This window comes from Manis pentadactyla, chromosome 17 (genome assembly GCF_030020395.1).
Source record: "Manis pentadactyla isolate mManPen7 chromosome 17, mManPen7.hap1, whole genome shotgun sequence".
Lineage (NCBI taxonomy): Eukaryota > Metazoa > Chordata > Mammalia > Pholidota > Manidae > Manis > Manis pentadactyla.
In genome coordinates this window covers 21,784,779-21,799,428 of record NC_080035.1, presented here as the reverse complement: position 1 = coordinate 21,799,428, position 14,650 = coordinate 21,784,779, and positions in this window count along the sequence as shown.

Genomic DNA, 14,650 nt, shown 5'->3' with positions numbered 1-14,650 from the left:
GAACAAAGCCGGCCATATGCTACCTGATTTCAAGCTATATTACAAAGCTGCAGTGATTAAGACAGTATGGTATTGGTACAAAGATACATGGGTCAATGGAACAGAGAGCCTAGAAATAAACCCATGCTTATATGGTCAAAGGTAGCAAGAATACACAATGGGGAAAAGACAGTCTCTTCAATAATTGGGAAAACTGGACAACTGTACTCAAGAGAATGAAAGTGGATCATTTTCTTATACCATACACAAAAAAACTCAAAATAGACTAAAGACTTAAATATGAAATATGAAACCATAAAAAATGAAAACAGCAAACTTTTTGGCATCAGCATTAGTAATGTTTTCATGAATATGTCTCCCGAGCCAAGAGAAACACACAAAAATAACCAAGTGGGACTATATTGAGCTTCAATACACCAGCAAAATGAAAACACAGCCTACTAAATGGAAGAATATATTTGCAGATGAAATATCTGATAATGGAAAAATATCCAAAATACATAAAGAACTCATACAACTCAACACCCCAAAAAATCCAATTAAGAATCAGGCAGAGGGAGGAGAGGGGCGGAAGATGGCGGCGTGAGTAGAGCAGCGGAAATCTCCTCCCAAAACCACATATATCTATGAAAATATAACAAAGACAACCCTTCCTAGAATAAAGACCAGAGGACACAGGACAATATCCAGACCACATCCGCACCTGAGAGAACCCAGCGCCTCGTGAATGGGGTAAGATACAAGCAACGACCCGGCGGGAGCCGAGCGCCCCTCCCCCCAGCTCCCGGCGGGAGAAGAGCAGGCAGAGCGGGAGGGAGACGGAGCCCAGGACTGCCGAACACCCAGCCCCTGCCATCCGGGCCAGAGCGCAGACACAGTACGTGCCCAGGGGGCCCTGGATGCTAGGGAAACAGGGCAGCAAGAACAGTGAGCGGGCACCGGAGGCCGGGTGCCGGAGGACATAAGAAAAGCACGCGACCATTTTTTTTTTTTTGCTGTTTTGTTCTGGTGAGCGCTTTTTGGAAGTCTTAAAGGGATAGGGCCCCCAATACTAAGGAAACAGGGCAGCAAGACCGGTGAGCAGATGCCTGAGGCTGGCGCCAGAGAATAAAGAAAAACGAGCGGCCACTTTTTTTTTTTTTAATTTAAAATTTTTCTTTTTTGTGGCCGTTGTTTTGTTTTGGCGGGTGCTTTTTGGAAGTCTTAAAGGGGCAGGGTGGGACACTTAATCCAGAGGTAGGGAATCCGGGGATCTCTGGGCACCCTAACCCCTGGGCTGCAGGGAGCAGGGAGGCCCCTTGCGGAGATAAATAGCCTCCAGGCCGCTCCCCCTCCAACGCGACTCCACCGCTTTGGAGCAGCAGCCCGAGCCAGGCCACGCCCACAGCAACAGCGGAGATTAACTCCATAGCAGCCGGGCAGGAAGCAAAAACCCTGTCTCTGCGCAGCTGCCCAGCACAAGCCACTAGAGGTCGCTGTACTCCCAGGAGAGGAGGGCCACAAACCAACAAGAAGGGAAGTCCTTCCAGCCGTCACTCGTCCCAGCTCTGCAAACTATTCCTATCACCATGAAAAGGCAAAGCTACAGGCAGACAAAGATCACAGAGACAACACCAGAGAAGGAGACAGACCTATCCAGTCTTCCTGACAAAGAATTCAAAATAAGAATCATAAACATGCTGACAGAGATGCAGAGAAATACGCAAGAGAAATGGTATGAAGTCCGGAGAGAGATCACAGATGCCAGAAAGGAGATCGCAAAAATGAAACAAACTCTGGAAGGGTTTATAAGCAGAATGGATAGGATGCAAGAGGCCATTGATGGAATTGAAACCAGAGAACAGGAACGCATAGAAGCTGACATAGAGAGAGACAAAAGGATCTCCAGGAATGAAACAATGTTAAGAGAACTGTGTGACCAATCCAAAAGGAACAATATCCGTATTATAGGGGTTCCAGAAGAAGAAGAGAGAGGAAAAGAGATGGAAAGTATCTTAAAAGAAATAATTACTGAAAACTTCCCCAAACTGGGGGAGGAAATAACCGAACAGACCACGGAAATACACAGAACCCCCAACAGAAAGGATCCAAGAAGGGCAACACCAAGACACATAATAATTAAAATGGCAAAGATCAAGGACAAAGAAAGAGTTTTAAAGGCAGCTAGAGAGAAAAAGGTCACCTATAAAGGAAAACCCATCAGGCTAACATTAGACTTCTCGACAGAAACCCTACAGGCCAGAAAAGAATGGCATGATATATTTAATACAATGAAACAGAAGGGCCTTGAACCAAGGATACTGTATCCAGCACGACTATCATTCAAATATGATGGTGGGATTAAACAATTCCCAGACAAACAAAAGCTGAGGGAATTTGCTTCCCACAAACCACCTCTACAGAACATCTTACAGGAACTGCTCTAGATGGGAGCACTCCTAGAAAGAGCACAGAACAAAGCACCCAACATATGAAGAATGGAGGAGGAGGAATAAGAAGGGAGAGAAGAAAAGAATCTCCAGACAGTGTATATAACAGCTCAATAAGCGAGCTAAGTTAGGCAGTAAGATACTAAAGAGGCTAACCTTGAACCTTTGGCAACCACGAATTTAAAGCCTGCAATGGCAATAAGTACATATCTTTCAATAGTCACCCTAAATGTTAATGAGCTGAATGCACCAATCAAAAGACATAGAGTAATAGAATGGATAAAAAAGCAAGACCCATCTATATGCTGCTTACAAGAAACTCACCTCAAACCCAAAGACATGTACAGACTAAAAGTCAAGGGATGGAAAAACATATTTCAAGCAAACAACAGCAAGAAGAAAGCAGGGGTTGCAGTACTAATATCAGACAAAATAGACTTCAAAACAAAGAAAGTAACAAGAGATAAAGAAGGACACTACATAATGATAAAGGGCTCAGTCCAACAAGAGGATATAACCATTCTAAATATATATGCACCCAACACAGGAGCACCAGCATATGTGAAACAAATACTAACAGAACTAAAGGGGGAAATAGACTGCAATGCAGTCATTCTAGGAGACTTCAACACACCACTCACCCCAAAGGATAGATCCACTGGGCAGAAAATAAATAAGGACACAGAAGCACTGAACAACAGGGTGGAACAGATGGACCTAATAGACATCTATAGAACTCTACATCCAAAAGCAACAGGATATACATTCTTCTCAAGTGCACATGGGACATTCTCCAGAATAGACCATATATTAGGCCACAAAAAGAGCCTCAGAAAATTCCAAAAGATTGAAATCCTACCAACTAACTTTTCAGACCACAAAGGCATAAAACTAGAAATAAACTGTACAAAGAAAGCAAAGAGGCTCACAAACACATGGAGGCTTAACAACACGCTCCTAAATAATCAATGGATCAATGACCAAATCAAAATGGAGATCCAGCAATATATGGAAACAAATGACAACAACAACACTAAGCCCCAACTTCTGTGGGACACAGCAAAAGCAGTCTTAAGAGGAAAGTATATAGCAATCCAAGCATATTTAAAAAAGGAAGAACAATCCCAAATGAATGGTCTAATATCACAATTATCGAAATTGGAAAAAGAGGAACAAATGAGGCCTAAGGTCAACAGAAGGAGGGACATAATAAAGATCAGAGAAGAAATAAATAAAATTGAGAAGAATAAAACAATAGCAAAAATCAATGAAACCAAGAGCTGGTTCTTCGAGAAAATAAACAAAATAGATAAGCCTCTAGCCAGACTTATTAAGAAGAATGAGAGTCAAAACAAATCAACAGTATCAGAAATGAGAAAGGAAAAATCACGACGGACCCCACAGAAATACAAAGAATTATTAGAGAATACTATGAAAACCTATATGCTAACAAGCTGGGAAACGTAGGAGAAATGGACAACGTCCTAGAAAAATACAACCTTCCACGACTGACCCAGAAAGAAACAGAAAATCTAAACAGACCAATTACCAGCAACGAAATTGAAGCGGTAATCAAAAAACTACCAAAGAACAAAACCCCCGGGACAGATGGATTTACCTCGGAATTTTATCAGACATACAGGGAAGACATAATACCCATTCTCCTTAAAGTTTTCCAAAAAATAGAGGAGGAGGGGATACTCCCAAACTCATTCTATGAATTAACATCACCCTAATACCAAAACCAGGCAAAGACCCCACCAAAAAAGAAAACAACAGACCAATATCCCTGATGAACGTAGATGCAAAAATACTCAACAAAATATTAGCAAACCGAATTCAAAAATACATCAAAAGGATCATACACCATGACCAAGTGGAATTCATTGCAGGGATGAAAGGATGGTACAACATTCGAAAGTCCATCAACATCATCCACCACATCAAAAAAAGAAAGACAAAAACCACATGATCATCTCCATAGATGCTGAAAAAGCATTTGACAAAGTTCAACATCCATTCATGATAAAAACTCTCAGCAAAATGGGTATAGAGGGCAAGTACCTCAACATAATAAAGGCCATCTATGAAAAACCCACAGCCAACATTATATTGAACAGCGAGAAGCTGAAAGCATTTCCTCTGAGATCGGGAACTAGACAGGGATGCCCACTCTCTCCACTGTTATTTAACATAGTTCTGGAGGTCCTAGCCACGGCAATCAGACAAAACAAAGAAATACAAGGAACCCAGATTGGTAAAGAAGAAGTTAAACTGTCACTATTTGGAGATGAGATGATATTGTACATAAAAAAATCCTAAAGACTCCACCCCAGAACTACTAGAACTGATATCGGAATACAGCAAAGTTGCAGGATACAAAATCAACACACAGAAATCTGTGGCTTTCCTATACACTAATAATGAACCAACAGAAAGAGAAATCAGGAAAACAACTCCATTCACAATTGCATCAAAAAAAATAAAATACCAGAATAAACCTAACCAAGGAAGTGAAAGACTTATACTCTGAAAACTACAAGTCACTCTTAAGAGAAATTAAAGGGGACACTAACAGATGGAAACGCATCCCATGCTCGTGGTTAGGAAGAATTAATATTGTCAAGATGGCCATCCTGCCCAAAGCAATATACAGATTTGATGCAATCCCTATGAAACTACCAGCAACATTCTTCAATGAACTGGAACAAATAATTCAAAAATTCATATGGAAACACCAAAGACCCCGAATAGCCAAAGCAATCCTGAGAAAGAAGAATAAAGTAGGGGGGATCTCACTGCCCAACTTCAAGCTCTACTATAAAGCCATAGTAATCAAGACAATTTGGTACTGGCACAAGAGCAGAGCCACAGACCAGTGGAACAGACTAGACAATCCAGACATTAACCCAGACATATATGGTCAATTAATATTTGATAAAGGAGCCATGGACATACAATGGTGAAATGACAGTCTCTTCAACAGATGGCGCTGCCAAAACTGGACAGCTACATGTAGGAGAATGAAACTGGACCATTGTCTAACCCCATATACAAAAGTAAACTCAAAATGGATCTAAGACCTGAATGTAAGTCATGAAACCATTAAACTCTTGGAAGAAAACATAGGCAAAAACCTCTCAGACATAAACATGAGTGACCTCTTCTTGAACATAGCTCCCCGGGCAAGGAAAACAACAGCAAAAATGAACAAGTGGGACTATATTAAGCTGAAAAGCTTCTGTACAGCAAAATACACCATCAATAGAACAAAAAGGAACCCTACAGTATGGGAGAATATATTCGAAAATGACACATCCGATAAAGGCTTGACGTCCAGAATATATAAAGAGCTCACACGCCTCAACAAACAAAAAACAAATAACCCAATTAAAAAATGGGCAGAGGAACTGAACAGCCAGTTCTCCAAAAAAGAAACACAGATGGCCAACAGACACATGAAAAGATGCTCCACATCGCTAATTATCAGAGAAATGCAAATTAAAACTACAATGAGCTATCACCTCACACCAGTAAGGATGGCTGCCATCCAAAAGACAAACAACAACAAATGTTGGCAAGGCTGTGGAGAAAGGGGAACCCTCCTACACTGCTGGTGGGAATGTAAGTTAGTTCAACCTTTGTGGAAAGCAGTATGGAGGTACATCAAAATGCTCAAAACAGACCTACCATTTGACCCAGGAATTGCACTCCTAGGAATTTACCCTAGAATGCAGCAATCAAGTATGAGAAAGATCAGTGCACCCCTATGTTTATTGCAGCACTATTTACAATAGCCAAGAAATGGAAGCAACCTAAATGTCCATCGATAGATGAATGGATAAAGAAGATATGGTACATATACACAATGGAATACTACTCAGCCATAAGAAAAGGGCAAATTCAACCATTTGCACCAACATGGATGGAGCTGAAGGGTATTATGCTCAGTGAAACAAGCCAAGCAGAGAAAGAGAAATACCAAATGATTTCACTTATCTGTGGAATATAAGAACAAAGGAAAAACTGAAGGAACAAAACAGCAGCAGAATCACAGAACTCAAGAATGGACTAACAGGTACCAAAGGGAAAGGGACTGGGGAGGATGGGTGGGTAGGGAGGGATAAGTGGGGGGAAGAATTAGGGGGGTATTAAGATTAGCATGCATGGGGGGATGGGAGAAAAGGGAGGGCTGTACAACACAGAGAAGGCAAGTAGTGATTCTACATCATTTTGCTATGCTGATGGACAGTGACTGTAAAGGGGTTTATAGGGCGGACCTGGTATGGGGGAGAGCCTAATAAACATGATGTTCGTCATGTAAGTGTAGATTAGTGATACCAAAAAAAAAAAAAAAAAAGGGCAGTTCCTGTGTGGTAACCTCCAACGAGTTCTACACAAGGGTATAAAGGGCATATAAAAGTGTAGGCAAAGGGTCTGTTTGTGTTTATACAGAGGATCAAAGCCTAATTAGGCTACTCTGAAAATGAACTAAGATACGATATGAAAAAGAACTTGCAACATCAGCACTCTCTGGAAAACTCATGCCAGAAGATGATCATCAGAAAACCCCAACAAAGATCCACGCACTGCTACAGCTGTAGATGCACTCATCCCACCAGTTCCTGGACTTGCCATGGGAATGAGGAAGGAGATATCTAAGCTGCCCTGTGCATACAGTAAAACAAATTTGACTGGATCTGTACTGTTGGAACTCAATCAAGAATTAGGAGAAGTACAAATTGTAGCGCTCCAAAATTTTACAACTACAGACTATTTACTGTTAAAAGAACATAAGGGATGTGAACATTCCCCAGGAATGGGTTGTTTTAATTTGTCTGATTTCTCCCAGACTGTTCAAGTTCAGTTGGACAATATCCACCATATCATAGATAAGTTTTCACAAATGCCTAAGGTGCCTAACTGGTTTTCTTGGTTTCACTGGAGATGGCGGGTAATTACAGGTATGCTTTGGTTATGTAACTATACTCCTATTATGTTAATGTGTGTGCACAATTTAAGTAGTAGTTTAAAACCTATACATGCTGAAGTTACTCTACAAGAAGATATGTCAAAGAAATAATCAATCTTCCCATGTTTTCTTCCGCCTGCTACTTCTATAGCTTTTCTTCTTCCTTCCTAATTACAACCCTTAAATAGAATTCATGCCTCATATCAAATTTACTGAGTATCATAATTCTTCCAAGTGGTAAAGATACCTCAAGACAAATGCTGGGCATAGAAGCTACAGGGTATAAATATGCAAAGAAATTAAAAGCTAACCATTTCAAACAATAAGGCTTCTCTCTCACTTACCAACTTTACATCTCCCTGTATGGCCCTGGAAGATGACTGGTTAGCCAGAGACGGGTAAGATTCCTCAAGGGAGGAACAACCTAAGACAGACACAGTTGCAGGGGGGTCATCAGGTGAGAAATTGGGGATCAACAGAGGTGAGGCTTAGAACCTCACCCCCCCCTGTTCTGAGAGAAATCTTCTGCATACGTGGATGTTTTATTGCCCTTGTCTAGCTTGGATTAACACATAGTCTACAGGCACACACCTGATCATCTACATTTGCTCTCTTTGAACACTAAACTATGTTTTCTACCTTTATATTGTATCAACCTACCACTTCAGCATTTTATTAAAAATAATAATAATAAAGAGAGAAATGTGGTATCCAATATAAATCAAGTATAAAAATAAAATGAGTATTCATATTTGAACTGACTGTTTATAATTCATAATGCATGAGCAAAACCAAAGGTTTCTGTGATGACTGCCCTTGTACTGTTCACCATGTAAGAACTTTTTCACTATGTAAGAATTTGTTCTCCATGTAAGAACTTGTTTGTTATGCCTCAGAAGATTGGAGACTGACGAAAATTAGGCTTGGGGTGGATTAATGATTGTGCATTGAGCATTGACTCCCCTATACAGAATTTTATTGTTGTTAACAACCATTTGATCAATAAATATGAGAGATGCCCTCACAAAAAAAAAAAAAAAAGTACACACTTCCAATGGTAAAATAATAAGTAACCGGGATGTAATGAATATAGTCAAGATATTGTAACAGCTTGGTATGGTGATAGCTGGTACCTAGAATTGTCATGTATATAAATGTTGAATCACTATGTTGTACACCTGAAACTAATGTAATGTAATACTGTGTGTCAACTACCCTTCAATATAAAATAATTATCTACAAAAAAAATAATAATAAAGAAAAATAAAAGTCTCCCTGGCTCTCCTAAAAAAATATATATATATATCCTGGAAGTATCTCCATATGTTTTGTTCACAACAGTTACTGCCTCCATTAGATTAAATGTTATGTCTCAATTTATAAAATTAATACTGAGTTTCATTTCTTAATAACTTGTGGGGTCCCACGATTTTATAGGAAACATTATGCATTCACTGAGTTCACCAATTTACCACATACTTTTTCAATGATTCATTTCTTTATCCTGGCAGTCTCTGGGGAGAGTTTCCTCTCAGGTACTTACTCATGAATCTGCCCAGAAAGGGAGTTTTTGATATGTTGTAATAGCTTTTCTCATGTTCTCCAGAGAACCTTAAGAGCCTCTGTCTGATGAGCCAAAGAAGAGTACACTTACATAAGAGGACCAGGACCTGGCACACTTCGAGGGCACTGTTAGCATGAGGATCTTAGTGGTACCTGGCAATGGCAGCCGCCTGTGGAGACTAGATGCCCTGTTCACTTTGGATGACTTCACTTAGGACGACCATGAGGTACAGCACAAAGAGGGCAAAGTTTGATTTTGATAAGCCCCAATGTTCCTGAGAAACAGGTTTTGCTATCCTTATTGCTTCTTTTCCTCTCGACCTGAGCTTCCTTTGAGTTCTTTAAATGTATGGTAACAGCAAGCATGAGAACTTTTGCATTTTAACTCACATCACCTATAAGGATTGAGAGTCTATTAATGGAAAATTCAGAATGAAAATACTAAGTGAATCTACACTCACTTATTAATCTGAACTCTGAGTCACAACTTCTTGTTCTTTTTTTTATTAAGGTATCATTGATATACTACCTTATGAAGGATTCACAAGAGCAACATTGTGGTTACTACATTCACCCATATTATCAAGTCCACACTTACACCCCACTTGCAGTCACTGTCCATCAGTGTAGTAAGACGCTATAAAGTCACTTGTCTTCTCAGTGCTATACTGCCTTCCCCATGTCCCTCCTGCATTAGGTGTGCTAATCCTAATGCCTCTTAATCCCCTTCTCCCTGCCTCTCCACCCACCCTCCCCAACCCCTTCCCTTTGGTAACCGCTAGTCCCTTCTTGGAGTTTGTGAGTCCGCTGTTGTTTTGTTCCTTCAATTTTGCCTTGTTATTATACTCCACAAATGAGTAAAATCATTTGGTACTTGTCTTTCTTCACCTGGCTTATTTCACTGAGCTTAATACCCTCTAGCTCCATCCATATTGCTGCAAATGGTAGGATTTGTTTTAATATTATGGCTGAATAATATTCCATTGTGTGTAAGTACCACCTCTTCTTCATCCATTCATCTTCTGATGGACACTTAGGTTGCTTCCATGTCTTGGTTATTATAAATAGTGCTGTGGTAAACATAGAGGTGCATATGTTCTTTTGAATCAGGAATCTTGTTTTCTTTGGGTAAATTCCTAGGAGTGGAATTCCTGGGTCAAATGGTAATTTCTATTTTTAGTTTTTTGAGGAATCTCCATATTGCTTTCCACAATGGTTGAACTAATTTACATTCCCACTAACAGTGTAGGAGGGTTCTCCTTTCTCCACATCCTCACCAGCATTTATTTTTCCTTGTCTTTTGGATGTTGACCATTCTAACTGGTGTGAGGTGATACCTCATTGTGGTTTGAATTTGCATTTCCCTGATGATTAGCAATGTGGAGCATATTTTCAAGTGCCTGTTGGCCATCTGAATTTCTTCTTTGGAGAAATGTATGTTCAGATCCTCTGCCTATATTTTAATTGGGTTATTTGCTTTTTGGGTGTTGAGGCATGTGAGTTCTTTATATATTTTGGAAATTAACCCCTTGTCAGATATGTGATATTATGAATATATTTTCCTATACTGTAGGATGCCTTTTTGTTCTACTGATGGTGTCCTTTGCTGTACATAAGCATTTTCATTTGATGTAGTCCCATTTGTTCATTTTTGCTTTTGTTTTCATTGCCCAAGGAGATGTGTTCAGGAAAAAGTTGCTCATGCTTATATTCAAGAAATCTTTGCCTGTGTTTTCTTCTAAGAGTTTTATGGTGTCATGACTTACATTCAGGTCCTTGATCCATTTCAAGATTACTTTTGTGTACAGAGTTAGACAGTAAATCAGTTTTATTCTCTTACATGTGGTTGTCCAGTTTTGCCAACACCAGTTGTCGAAGAGGCTGTCATTCCCCCTTGCATATCCATAGCTCCTTTATCATATATTAATTGGCCATATATGTGTGGGTTTATATCTGGGCTCTCTTTTATATTCTATTGATCTATGGGTCTGTTCTTGTGCCAGTACCAAATTGTCTTGATTACTGTGGCTTTGTAGTAGAGCTTGAAATTGGGGAGTGTAATCCCTCCAGCTTTATTCCTCTTTCTCAGGATTGCTTTGGCTATTTGGGGTCTTTTGTGATTCCATATGAATTTTAGAACTATTTGTTCTAGTTCATTGAGAAATGCTGTTGGTGTTCTGATAGGGATTGCATAGAATCTGTAGATTGCTTTAGGCAGGATGGCCATTTGCCAATATTAATTCTCCCTATCAATGAGCATGGGATAGATTTCCACTTATTCGTGTCTTCTTTAATTTCTCTTATGAGTGTCTTGCAGTTTTCAGGGTATAGGTCTTTCACTTTCTTGGTTAGGTTTATTCCTAGGTATTTTATTCTTTTTGATGCAATCATAAATGGAATTGCTTCCTGATTTCTCTTTCTGCTAGTTCATTATTAGCATACAGGAATGCAATAAATGTATGTGTATTAATTTTGTATCCTGCAACTTTTCTGAATTCAGTTATTAGTTCCAGTAGTGTTGGGGTGGATTCTGTAGGGGTTTTTATGTACAATATCATGTCATCTGCAAACAGTGACAGTTTAACTTCTTCCTTACCAATCTGGATTCCTTTTATTTCTTTGTGTTATCTTATTGCCATGGCTAGGACCCCCAGTACTATGTTAAATAAAAGTGGGGAGAGTGGGAATCCTTGTCTTGCTCCCCATCTTAGAGGAAAAGATTTTAGCTTTTTGCTCTTAATATGATGTTGGCTGTGGCCTATATTATGTTGAGGTACTTGCCCTCTATAATTGCCCTCTATACCCTATTGTTGACAGTTTTTATCATGAATGGATGATCAATTTTTTCAAATGCTTTTTCAGCATCTATTGAGTTGATCATGTGATTTTTGTCCTCTTTTTGCTGATGTGGTGTATGATATTGATAGATTTTCAAATATTTTACCATCCTTGCATCCCTGGAATAAATTTTGCTTGATCATGATGCATGATCTTTTTGATGTATTTTTTAATTAGGTTTGCTACTATTTTGTTGAGTATTTTTGCATCTATGTCCATCAGGGATATTGGTCCATAATTTTCTTTTTTTCTGGTGTCTGTGCATGGTTTTGGTATTAGAGTGATGCTGGCTTCATAGAATGAATTTGGAAGTATTCCCTCCTCTTCTACTTTTTGGAAAACTTTAAGGAGGATGGATATTGGGTCTTTTCTAAATGTTTGATGAAATTCAGCGGTGAAGCCATCTGGTATGGGAATTTTGTTCTTAGGTAGTTTTTTGATTACCAGTTCAATTTCATTGCTGGTAATTGGTCTGTTCAGATTTTCAGTTTCTTCCTGGGTCAGTCTTGCAAGATTGTATTTCTCTAGAAAGTTGTCCACTTCTCCTAGATTATCCAATATGTATGTTAGCATATAATTTTTCATAGTATTCCCTAATAATTCTTTGTATTTCTGAGGTGTGTGTAGTGATTTTTCCTTTCTCATTTCTGATTCTGTTTGTGTGTGTACACTTTTTTCCTGATAAGTCTGGCTAGAGGTTTGTTTATCTTGTTTATTTTCCCAAAGAACCAGCTCCTGGTTTCATTGAATCTTTCTATTATTTTATTTTTCTCTACTTTATTTATTTCTTCTCTAATCTTTGTTATGAACCTCCTTCTCTGAATTTGCACCTCATTTGTTCTTTTTCTTGTTTCCTTACTTGTGAGTTTGGACTATTCACTTCTCACACCACCATCTTTTTCAAAACATCTCTCAAGAGCTTCCTTTTGTCCTTTTAGTCTGCATACTCTTGTTACCACCACGTTACTTTCCCGTCTCATGCTAAGGTTAAAGCATGGACAAGAGTCCCCTTCTTCCAATCTCTTTTGTGGAGCTGAGAGAAGATGGAACTTTAAAAAAATTTTACAAAGCTCTGAATAGAAAAGTGGAGGGAGTAAAAGAAGCAGCAAGAAGTATAAAGATATCTGGGCCTATGAACAGCCCACAGTAAACATTTGAGATGCTGCCAGTGAGTGCAGGCTTCTTGTAGGACATGAAGGAAGGTCTAATAGTGCGCTCCTAAGGAACAGCTCAGCCCTCTTACCACTTCAAGTATCCTACAGAATGGCAGACATTCAATCCCAGAATTACAGTTAACCCTTGAACAACGTGGGTGTTAGGGATGCTGACCCCCTAAGCATTAAAAAATCTGTGTATGAATTTTAACTCCTCAAAAACTTAACTACTAAGAGCCTACTATTGACCTTACTGATAACAGAGTTAATTAATACACATTTTGTATATGTATAATAGATGGTATTCTTACAATAAGGCAAGCTACAGAAAAGATACATTTTGTTTTCAAATTGTCCAATCTCAAACAACTTTTCAAATATATTTATTGGAATAAAGCAACATATGTGGGTCCCTACAGTTCAAAGCCACATTGTTCAAGGGTCAACTGAATATCCTACATATGCATGAGGATTTTCTGGGCATTTGGCTTTTCCCAAACCTCAGATATGAGACACCAGACCTTGCCTGAACCATACAGTTTTGGCCCTGCTATAGCCAGCTGGATCCCACACTTCATGTCTGTTGATTTGGGAACATGGTTCCTTTGCTACAAGCTGTGTGATGCTAAACATCAACTGTTTCCACTTACCACTGGCCCAACAGTGCACTTGACTGGAGGGCGTGGGTGGGGACAGAAACCATGGACACATACAGGGCTTTAGGAGAAAGGCGGACAGGGGAGCATGCAATTGGAGGAGCTTTGATAAGGGGTGCAAGAAGGACGTCCTCCACAGTGAGGGCTGAAAGTGGTGAGGATGCACAGTATCTGGCTATGTTCACAGGTGAGGAGGACTCAGAGCATAGGATATCTGCCCTCAAATCCTTAAAAGATTTGCATGGAAAAGATAATGAACTTGATCATTTGTCTCAGAGGCTAGAACCATGGCCAACAGCACACAGGGAAAAACAGCTTAACTGCAGAGCTGCCCACTGATAAGAGAAGCCGTGCTTCAAGATAACAAAGTCACTGAGGCTTAGAATGTGAGCAAGTCCCTTTGAGTGACATAGGAGATCATCTAATTTGACCCCCTTATTCTCCATCTGAAGGGTGAAGTGACTTGCCCCCCATCTGCTGTGGCCCATGTTTCCCTGCCCTGCACTCCCTCCCTCAGCACACAGCCTCCTTTGCCAAGTTGCCTCAGTAAGCAGAGGCCAGGATCTGTTTGATCAGGAGATAATAAAGGAATCCATTACTCAGGTAGGACGTTGGCATATATGAGCACTGAAGGATTTTATCATCTTAGAATCTGTGTCCTGTGATTTTATGGAATCATAATTGGGCACCTTAGCCTTGGGGGCTTATCACCTTCTTCAGGCCATCACAGATTCTGCTTGCTTATCTCTTTGAGGGACATAATAACTGCCTTGGTTTATTCATGTACCTGCACCCTGTCTTACAGCTGAAATAAATAATCCCTACCCTAGAAAGAAGTGGCCTGGAAAGGCAAAAAGCCTGGTGGGAAAGAGTATCTGGGCTGGTGCAAGGCCTGAATCTGAGTGATAAAGAAGTTCATTTGCAACATGGGGAAACGTAGTGAGTGATCAAAACATTAACTCCCATGGATTATGCACTCACAGGCCAGGCACTGCTGTAAGCATGCTCTGTGTCTTATCTCACTTTACGTGTTCTAAC